Raw genomic sequence first — 10,835 nt, forward strand, 5'->3', positions numbered from 1 at the left:
CCCAAACAATGAAGTCTAAATGGAGTTGAGTTACATTGATACAATAGAGTTAAGCTGAGTTCAGTTCACTCCATCCAGAGGAAAGAGGCAGTTTTATCAGGATCATTTTACTGAGATAGTTTGCAGAGAAAACAAACTAGACATAGGTGAAGACAGAACAAACCAGGCAATGAGGATGAATCCGAAGATCAGAACACATTATCCAAGTTATTATGAGGCCAAGCAGAGCAATTCAATCAGAAGCCAGCAGGGAGAAGCCAGATTAAATCAACTTTGAGATATGTTTGAGCCAGAGAGCCGGAGTTTAGAAAGAACTAGAAAGGGTGAACTTATTCAGCAGTAAGCCTCTGATATGACAACCATACCTGGCAAATAAAAGTTACAATTACACTTAATCCAGCATGTGTAACTGTAATAAAGTACAATTCTGTTGTAAAGGCCACATACCTACTTCATAGAGCATTGTTAAGAAAACCTGACTGAGCTAATATAGTTGTTAGTGTTGTTGAATAAGAAGAGAAAAATGTCACTGATTTTGATATACTGGCTCATGAATCAATAGTGACAACTTACCTATAAAGAAAATATTGAGGGAAGAACAAAATAATAAAATAAGGCCTCCAACACAATGCTTGAAAGATCTTAAAAATTTCCAGCTTCATCTGAAAATACAAATCTGCAGGATAGATAACAGTTATGAAAAATAAAATAACTACTGGATATATCACTCTTCTCTATTTCAGGTTGTACTACAGAATTAGAGTCATAAAATCAGCATGATATTGACACAAAAACAGGCACACTGATGAATGGAAACAAACTGAAGAACAAGTCATAAATGCACACTATTAGATACAATTTTGAAAAAGAAACCAGAAGCACACACTGGAAAAAGACAACATTTTCAACAAATAATGGTCAAAATGAATGGCTGCATGCAGAAAAATCCAAACAAATACATACTTATTACCTTGCACTTAGTTTCCCACCAAATGAATCAAATATCTCAACACAAGACCAGATACACTGGACCAATTAGAAGAGAAAGGGAGGAAAAGTCTTGAACTTATTGGCACAGAAGACTTACTGAATAGAACACTGATTGCACAGACACTACAATCACCAATCAATAAATGGGACCTCATGGTGCTGAAAAACTTCTGTAGGTCAGAGGACACCATCATTTAGATAAAGTAACAGTCTACAGAATTGGAAAAGATTTTTACTAACTACATATCTGATAAAGGACTAATATTTGAAATGAAAACTCAAGAAAACCAATAACTCTATTTTAAAATGGGGTACAGTTCTAAGTAGAATTTAGAGAAATATTTAAAGAAATGTTCAACATCCTTTGCCATCAAGAAATTTCATTTTATACCTGTCAGCATGGCTAAGAGCAACAAAACAAGTGACACTTCATTCTGGTGCACATTTAGAGCAAGAGAAGAGTCATCAATTGTTGGTGGGAGTGCAAAATTATATACCCACTATAGGCATTTATGTGGTGGTTCTTCAGGAAGATGAGAATCAATCTACCTAGATATCAAGCTATATTACTTTTGGACATATATTTAAAAAACTTCATTATATCATACCACAGAGACACTTGATCAACCATGCTCTTTGGTAGTATATTCATAGTTGCTAGAAATTAGATAAAAGAGAACTAGTTGTCCCTCAATAGAAGAATGGATAAAGAAACTGTGATATTTATGCATAATAAGAAATTGTGGTAAAAATTCAGCAGTTAAAAAAAAACCCTGAAACCAGGAAATTCACTCTAAAATAAATGGAAGTAGACAAAAACCATTCTGAGTGTGGTAACTCAGACCCATAAAGACGAATATATGGATCATTTGCTGTAAAGTCAATGATAACCAACTTACAAATTAACAGAACAACAGAGAATTAGTATAGAGTAACAGACAAGAGGGTACAGGTAGATCTCCCTAGGAAAAGGAAACAGAATATAGTTATAAATGTTATATAAAATAGTTATGGATGGATAACGAATAGGCTGGAATGAGAAAATCAAGTAGTAGAAGAGATGAGAGTGGGAATATGGGAAGGGGAATAGCAAAACTGAAGGGCAACTTTAGGAGTAGTATAGAACCTAATATGGTAGATTTCTAAAAATGTACAAATATGAACGTGATCTGAATTAAAATTTCAAATAACGAAGGCGACAGAGGTCCAACTGAAGATCTTGTGTCACCAAATAAAGCTTCTTGTACCTGGACTGTGTTACATCTAATTGAACTGTTAGCCAAAGGGGAAACCACCAAATAGCTCATATTTTTCCTAAGACTACAGTTGCTTTCTCAAAGTCACAGCAAGGCCCCATTGCAGAGGACAACACCTACATAGTTCACTGAACATGGAGCGTTTGAGCCCCTACCTACAAATCCTTCACCCATATATTCTAGTATCTGTGGTACAACCAGGTCTTTGAACACCACCAAAAGAGAAGATACAAAACCATAGCAGCCACAAATCCTTTGTTCTACAATCTGTCTTGCCCAAAATAAAGATATTCTAAGGCAATGGTGACACAGTGCTTGTGAGAAGAAGAAACCAATTTCTCATTTGACATAAGGCCCGTTTCATCAGATGAAACTCATATATAACACTGCTTCAGTGACCAAGAACCTAAGACTAAACAATCCGGGGACCTAAGGTATAATTAAACATTACTGTTCTAAAACATATGTAGCAATAAAATGACTCTAAATGGCATTTTGCTGTACTGACAGGTTGGTGCCTTGCTCAGGCATCACCACACCAGAGAAGGTTCTCTAGCAGTAGACACAAACAAACATAGGCCCACAGTCACAGGTTATGCAATTTGTGAGAGCCCTTGAAACACTCAGAAAAAAACAAATCTCTCCCCTCAGGATCAGGGAATGGTGCAGAAGAAAAAGCAGAAAGAGCCTAAAAGCGAGGAAGAGGGACTTGGAAGAACAGCTAAAAATCAAAGCCCTCTAAATCAACATGAGCCAAGCTCCTTTAAACTCATAGAAACCCGAGTGGCATATGCAAGGCCTGCACAGTTCTGTACAAAGTTCTCTCTATATATAATAAGGATTACAGTTTAGGTTTATTTTTAATGTGAATACTGAGTGTGCAAATGAGTTGGTGTTCTTGTGCCTTCTCTTGGGCATGTTTTTTTTTTTCTTCTATTTTTATTTCTTTTGTCCAGTTCAGATATATTAGTCTTTAATTTATTCTATTACATTTTATTTTATTATAATCCCTTAGAAGCTGGTTTGTTTTCTAATGACAGAAAGGGAGTGGATCTGGATGTGAGAGGAGCAGGAAAAAGCTGGGAGTAGTGATGGGTAAAGACACCATATTTGAGTGGAGGAAGTAAGTCACTGGAGGCTCCCTTTGGCTCTTTTGCAACACTCCATTTGATGAGCAGCGCTGTGATGCTATACCCTGAATGATGTTCTGCCTCATGTGGAACCAGAAGACACTGACAAAAGCCTCTGAAACTGGGAACCAAATAAATCTTTGTTTTCTCACCTGTATAGCTGCATAAATAAAGGCTGACATAAGCAGTTCACACAGATAATTGAATAGAAGCAAGTTGGGTATGCCAGATCTACTGTTAGATGAAGAAGATATTGTCAAATAAGAATGCCTTATTAATTTTTTCTGGATAAATACATTGCAGAATGAAAGAAATATGAGATTTAGATATACTGCTCATGGAATATCTTCTGGGTTAATATGAATATCTTCTAACTCTGATTAAGATGTACTACTCTAAATTATATTTGATATGATCTAAGAACTTAAAGTGGGCTTGGGATAGATTAATATAGGTTGGCTTCATCTATTAAAAGATTAAGTGAAATATATCTGTAGAATTTTTGATAGTCAAAAAGAGGCAGACCCCAGACAGAGTCACCCAGACCAACAAACAACAGGGGCAACCAGATGGCGAGACACAAAAGTAAGACTATAAGCAACAGAAGCCAATATACATGGGCATCAGCAGAACCCAGTTCTCCCACCACAGCAAGCCCTGAGTACACCAACACACATGAAAATCAGGAAGCTGACCTAAAATCCTATCTCATGAAGATAATAGACACTTTAAGAGAATATCAATAACTCACTGAAAGGATAACACAGTCAAACAAATGAAGGAATTAAACAAAGCAGTCCAAGACCTAACAGTGGAAGTAGAAACTCTAAAGAAAACACAAATTGAGGCAAACCTGGAAATGGAAAACTTAGGAAAGAGGTCAGGAATTATAGATATAAGTATCACCAACAGAATACAAGAGAGAAAAGAATCTTGGGTGTAGAAGATACCGTAGAAGAGATTGACACATTTGTCAAAAAAATGCAAAACATAAAAAACTCCTAACCCAAAGCATCCAGGATAAACCCCTAGCCAAACTAACTAAAGGGCCCTGAGGCAGTATCCAAAATAACAAAATTAGAAAGGAAAATGGAAACATAATAACAGAAATGGAGGAAATTAAAAAAAAAATGATCCTATCTTACTACAAAAGCCTATACTTAACAAAACTGGAAAATATAGATGAAATGGATGGTTTTCTAGACAGATACCATATACCAAAGTGAAATCAAGAGCCGATAAACTATTTAAACAGGCCCATATCACATAAGGAAATAGAAGAAGTCATTAAAAGCCTCCCAATCAAAAAAGCCCAGGGCTAGAAGGATTTAGCGCAGAATTCTACCAGACCTTCAAAGAACACCTGACACCAATGTTCCTCAAATTATGCCATAAAATAGAAACAGAAGGTACACTACCTAATTCACTCTATGAAGCCACAATTACTCTGATACCTAAACCACACAAGGACCAAGCAAAAAAGAGAACTACAGATCAATCTCACTTATGAATATAGATGCAAAAATATTCAATAAAATTCTTGCAAACCAGGAAAAGGACTGAAGCTCTGAGAGCCAGCAGAAAGAATGTAAACAGAAAACTTCAGGAAATAGGAGGTTGGGGGGACCCCCAGAATGCACCAGAGACATGGGAGATAAAAGGCTCCCAGGATTCAAAGGGAGGGACCTTAGATGAAAGTCAATAGTAAGGAAAGGGAATTTATAGAGCCCACCTCCAGCAGAAAGAGAGGACATCAAGTGAGGGATAGGGTTGCCATTCCACAGTTACATCTCTAACCCATAATTGCTTCTGTCTGAAAGAATTACAGGGGTGGAAATGGAGAGGAGCCTGAGAAAAAGAAGTGCAGTGAGAGGCCCAAAGTGGGATCCATCTTTAGGGGATGTTCCAAGGCTTAACACTATTACTGAGGCTGTGGAGAACCTCACAAAAAGGAATCTATCATGACTGCCCTCTGAAAGACCCAACAAGCAGGTTAAAGAGTCAGATGCAGATATTTGCATCCAACCAATGGACAGAAGTAGTTGTCCCCTATTGTTGAATTAAGGAAGGCTGTAAGAAGTTGAGGACAAGGATGATCCTGTAGGAGAAGTAGTAGTCTCAATTAATCTGGACCCCCCAAAACTCTCAAACATTGGATTACCAAACAGACAGCATACACCAGCTGATATGAGGCACCCAACCCACATGCAGTAGAAGACATCCAGGTCTGTGTTCATTCAGAGATGATATACCTAATCCTCAAGAGACTGGAGGCCACAGGGAGTTTAGAGGTCAGGTGCGATAGGGGGTGGAGGCATCCATGTAAGACAGGGTGGGGTGAGGAGGAGGTATGGGATGTGGAGCAGACAGGGGGGTTGGATAGGGGTGCAGGGATTGGAATGCGGGGTGTAGAAAATAAACTAAAAATTAAATTAAATTAAAAAAACAATAAAAAAAGAAAATCCATTGATGCAATACACTGAATAAACAAACTCAAAGAAAAAGAAATCATGTGATCATTTCCTTATAAGCAGAAAAAGAATTTGACAGAATATAACACCCATTCATATTAAAAGTATTGTCTCTAATACTTTTAGAAATTCAAGGAATTCATCAATTCAAGGCCCATACCTAAACACAAAAAAAGCAAATAGTGCAAACCAACAGCCAATATCAAATTAGATGGAGAGATACTTGAAGCGATCTTATTAAAATCAGGAACATGATAAGGATGCCCACTTTCTCCATATCTATTTAATATAGTACTTGAAGTGCTGGTTAGTACAATAAGCCAACAAAAAGAGATCAAGGGGATACAAATTGGCAAAGAAGAAATAAAGGTATCACTATTTACAGACGATATGATAGTACGCATAAGGGACTCCAAAAACTCTACCAGAGAAATTCTCCAGCTGATAAACTACTTCAGTAAGGTGGTCAGATATAATGACTTAAATAAATCAGTAGTCTTCCTTTAAACAAATTATAAACAGGATGAGAAATAAATTAGGGAAACAACTCCCTTCACAATAGCCACAAATAATATAAAATATCTTGGAATACCTGTAACCAAACAAGTGGAAGGTCTGTATGACAACAACTTCAATTCTCTCAAGAAAGAAATTGCTCATGGATTGGCAGAATTAACATAGTAAAAATAGCCATGGTACCAAAGGCAATCTGCAGATTCAAGGCAGTCCCCATTAAAATCCCAACACAATTCTTCAAGACATGGAAAAAGCAATTCTCAAATTCATCTGAAAAAGCAAAAAAAAACAGAATAACAAAAACAGTTGTTAACAATAAAAGAACGGATTGGGGGAATCACCATCCCTGACCTCAAGCTTTTCTATAGAGCAGTCCTGATAAAAACTGCATGGTATTTGGTTCAGAGATAGACACATTGATCAATGGAATAGAATTGAAGACTCATAAATAAAACCACACACTTATGGGCACTTGATCTTTGACAAAGAAACCAAACATATACAATGGAGAAAGAAAGCATTTTTAATATACGGTACTGGTCTAACTGGCTATCTATATGTAGAAAAAATGAAAATAGACCCATAATTGTCACCTTGCACAAAGCTCAAGCCCAAGTGGATCAAGGACCATATAAACCAGATACACTGAATCTAATAGAAGAGAAAGTGGGAAAGATCCTTGAACTCATTGGCACAGGAGAAAATTTGCTAAACAGAACTCCAATGGCTCATGCTCTAAAATAAAGAATTGATAAATAGGACCTCATGAAACTGAAAAGTTTCTTTAAGGCAAAGGACATATTCAATAAGATAATCAGCAACCTACAGATTGGTAAAAAATCTTCACTAATCACACATCTGACAAAGGGCTAATATCCAAAATATATAAAGAACCCAAGAAGCTAACCATCAAAAAAAAACAAAAACAAAAACAAAAACAAACAAACAAACAAACAAAAAACCCCAAACAACCAGTGCCCTGGGCACTGGCTCCTCATCTCACTAGGGCCAATGCCAAAGATGTAAAATTTGGTGCGGATGCTTGAGCCTTAATGCTTCAATGTGTAGACCTTTTAATCAATGCTGTCGCTGTTTCAATGGGGCCAAAGTCTTCTGACGGTGATTATTGAACAGAGTTGGGGAAGTCCCAAAGTAACAAAAAATGGGGTCACTGTCACAAAGTCAATTTATTTAAAGAATAAATACAAAACTATTGGAGCTAAACTTGTTTAGGATGTTGCCAATAACACAAACATAGAGGCTGGGGATGGCACCACCACTGCCTCTGTTTTGGCATGCTCTATTGCCAAGGAGGGCTTTGAGAAGATCAGCAAAGTGGAAATTCAGTGGAAATCCAGAGAGGTGTCATGTTGGCTGTCAATGCTGTAATTGCTGAACTTAAGAAACAATCTAATCCTGTGACAACCCCTAAAGAAATTGCTTGGGTTGTTGTAATTTCTGCAAATGGAGATAAAGACATTGGGAACATCATTTCTGATACACTGAAAAAGGTTGGAAGAAAGGGTGTCATCACAGTGAGGGACGGAAAAACCCTGAATAATGAGCTAGAAATTATTGAAGGCATGAAGTTTGAGAGAGGATGTATTTCCCCATATTTTATTAACACATCAAAAGGTCAGAAGTGTGAATTCCAAGATGCCTATGTTTTGTTGAGTGAAAAGAAAATTTCTACCGTTCAGTTCATGGTACCTATTCTTGAAATTGCTAATGCTCATCGGAAGCCCTTGGTCATAATCACAGAAGATGTTGATGGAGAAGCTCTAAGCACACTGGTTTTGAACAGGCTAACAGTTTGTCTTCAGGTTGTAGCAGTAAAAGCTCCAGGATTTGGGGACAATAGGAAGAACCAGCTTATAGATATGGCTATTGCTACTGGTTGTGTGGTGTTTGGAGAAGAAGATTGACTCTAAATCTTTTTTTTTTTTTTTTTTTTTTTTTGAGACAGGGTTTCTCTGTATAGCCCTGGCTGTCCTGGAACTCACTTTGTAGACCAGGCAGGCCTCGAACTCAGAAATNNGCCTGCCTCTGCCTCCTGAGTTCTGGGATTAAAGGTGTGCGCCACCACGCCCAGCTTGATTCTAAACCTTGAAGTTGTTCAAGCTCATGACTTAGGAAAAGTTGGAGAGGTCATTGTCACCTAAGATGATTCCATGCTTTTGAAAGGAAAAGGTGACAAAGCTCACATTGAAAAATGTATTCTTTGTATATATTGGAAATTAGTCCCCTATCAGATTTAGGATTGGTAAAAATCTTTTCCCAATCTGTTGGTGGCCTTTTTGTCTTATTGACAGTGTCTTTTGCCTTACAGAAGCTTTGCAATTGTATGAGGTCCCACTTGTCGATTCTTCATCTTACATCATAAGCCATTGGTGTTCTGTTCAGGAATTTTTTCTCTTGTGCCCATATCTTCGAGGCTTTTCCCCACTTTCTCCTTTATAAGGTTCAGAGTCTCTGGTTTTATGTGGAGTTCATTGATCCACTTAGACTTGAGCTTTGTACAAGGAGATGAAAATGGATCAATTTGCATTCTTCTACATGATAACCACTAGTTAAGCCAACATCATTTGTACCAGTAATATGCAGTTTTTATCACAATTGCTCTTTAGTACAGCTTGAGGTCAGGCATGGTGATTCCCCTAGAGGTTCTTTTATTGTTGAGAATGGTTTTTGCTATCCTAGGGTTTTTATTATTCCAAATGAATTTGTAAATCTCCCTTTCTAACTCTGTGAAGAATTGAGTTGGGATTTTGATGGGGATAGCACTGAATCTGTAGATTGCTTTTGGCAGGATAGCCATTTTTACTATATTAATCCTGCCAATCCATGAACATGGTAGATCTTTCCATCTTCTAAGATCTTCTCCAAATGCAGACACTATTGCATATGCCAGCAAGATTTTGCTGACATGACCCTGATATAGCTGTCTCTTGTGAGGCTGTGCCAGTGCCTGGCAAATACAGAAGTGCATGCTCACAGTCATCTATTGGATGGAACACAGGGTCCCCAATGGAGGAACTAGAGAAAATATCCAAAGAGCTGAAGGGGTCTGTAACGCTATAGGAGGAACAGCAATATGAACTAACCAGTACCTCCTGAGCTCGTGTTTTTTGCTGCATATGTAGCAGAAGGTGGCCTAATCGGCCATCACTGGGAGTAGAGGCCCTTGGTCTTGCAATGATTATATGCCCCAATACAGAGGAATGTCAGGGCCAGGAAGCTGGAGTGGGTGGGTTGGGGAGCAGGGCATGGGGAGGATATAAGGGACTTTCAGGATAGCATTTGAATTGTAAATGAAGAAAATATCTAATAGAAAATTGTTTAAAAAGAGAAAAAGATAAACGTATTCAAGAAATCACTGAGCAGCTAGACATCACAACTAGTGAATACAAAAGGAAAAACTAAATGAGTGGCTTGCTAAACTTTCAGATGGAGTAATTGTGTTGAAGGTTGGAGGGACAAGTGATGTTGAAGCAAATGAGAAGAAAGACAGAGTTATAGATTCTCTCAATTCTACAAGAGCAGCTGTTGAAGAAGGCATTGTTCTAGAAGGCTGCTCTCTGCTTCAATGAATCCCAGCCTTGGATTCATTACAGCCTGTTGATGAAGGTCAGAAAATAGGTATAGAAATTATTAAGATCAACATATTTCGATATAATTCCTTCTCAGACAACATATACACAGTTTTTTTTTATCTTATTATGACTGGCACAGCTTTCTTCTCTGTTTCATCTTTGATGAAGCAACAGATCTTCCATCATTAGACATAAACTTCCATCGCAAGAAGAACATAAACATAAGTTTAGGCATAAGACAAACTACCATCTCTCATCATCCAAAGAGGAAAAAGGTAATTTAATTGACTTAATTATTTGGCTCCACATATTATCAAAAGGAAAAAAATAAAATAAAAGGGCCACAAGAACTTCTAAAGCCCAAATCCTGTGCCATAGCTATTCCAGAAATAGTTTTAAAACAGCTAGCAACAATACACGTTCCTCTTGGCATTTGAGTGCTGATTATATCAACAGATTTTCTGCTTCTCAGTGAAATTTATTAAATGTAAGTCCTTTAACATTTTCATTTACTTTCGTAATTTATCTCATGGAGGAAAGTTATCAGACATAAAATCTGAAATGCAGCTGTGTTGTTTCGAAATGAATAATGTCTGCTGGGTGAGACACTGAGTCAAAGGTTTAGTTTTCTGCTTAAGGAAAGTATTTTCTGAGTTTTGCTGTAAAAGATGACAGCCTAGCAAAGGCAGCCTCCCTTTTAGATAAAGAAAAATGGAGATGAGAACAAAGTGCTAATTTGGCTAGAAATAGAAAACACAAAAAAGCTTAGGTGGCCAAGTGAGCATTATGTACAAGCATCTCTATTTGATTGCATGTAACTTTCCTCTGTTCTCCCTTGTTTTTAAAAAAATAACGTTATAAGCCTTTAAAACATTAAGG

At 37.3% G+C, this 10,835-nt stretch overlaps 1 pseudogene; it reads left to right on the forward strand.

Annotated features, from left to right (window-relative positions):
• Window positions 1-6,237: 6,237 nt before the first annotated feature.
• On the forward strand, window positions 6,238-10,145 carry LOC110321432 (annotated as a pseudogene).
• The last annotated feature ends 690 nt before the right edge of the window (window positions 10,146-10,835 follow it).

This window comes from Mus pahari, chromosome 5 (assembly GCF_900095145.1).
Source record: "Mus pahari chromosome 5, PAHARI_EIJ_v1.1, whole genome shotgun sequence".
NCBI classification, from domain to species: domain Eukaryota; kingdom Metazoa; phylum Chordata; class Mammalia; order Rodentia; family Muridae; genus Mus; species Mus pahari.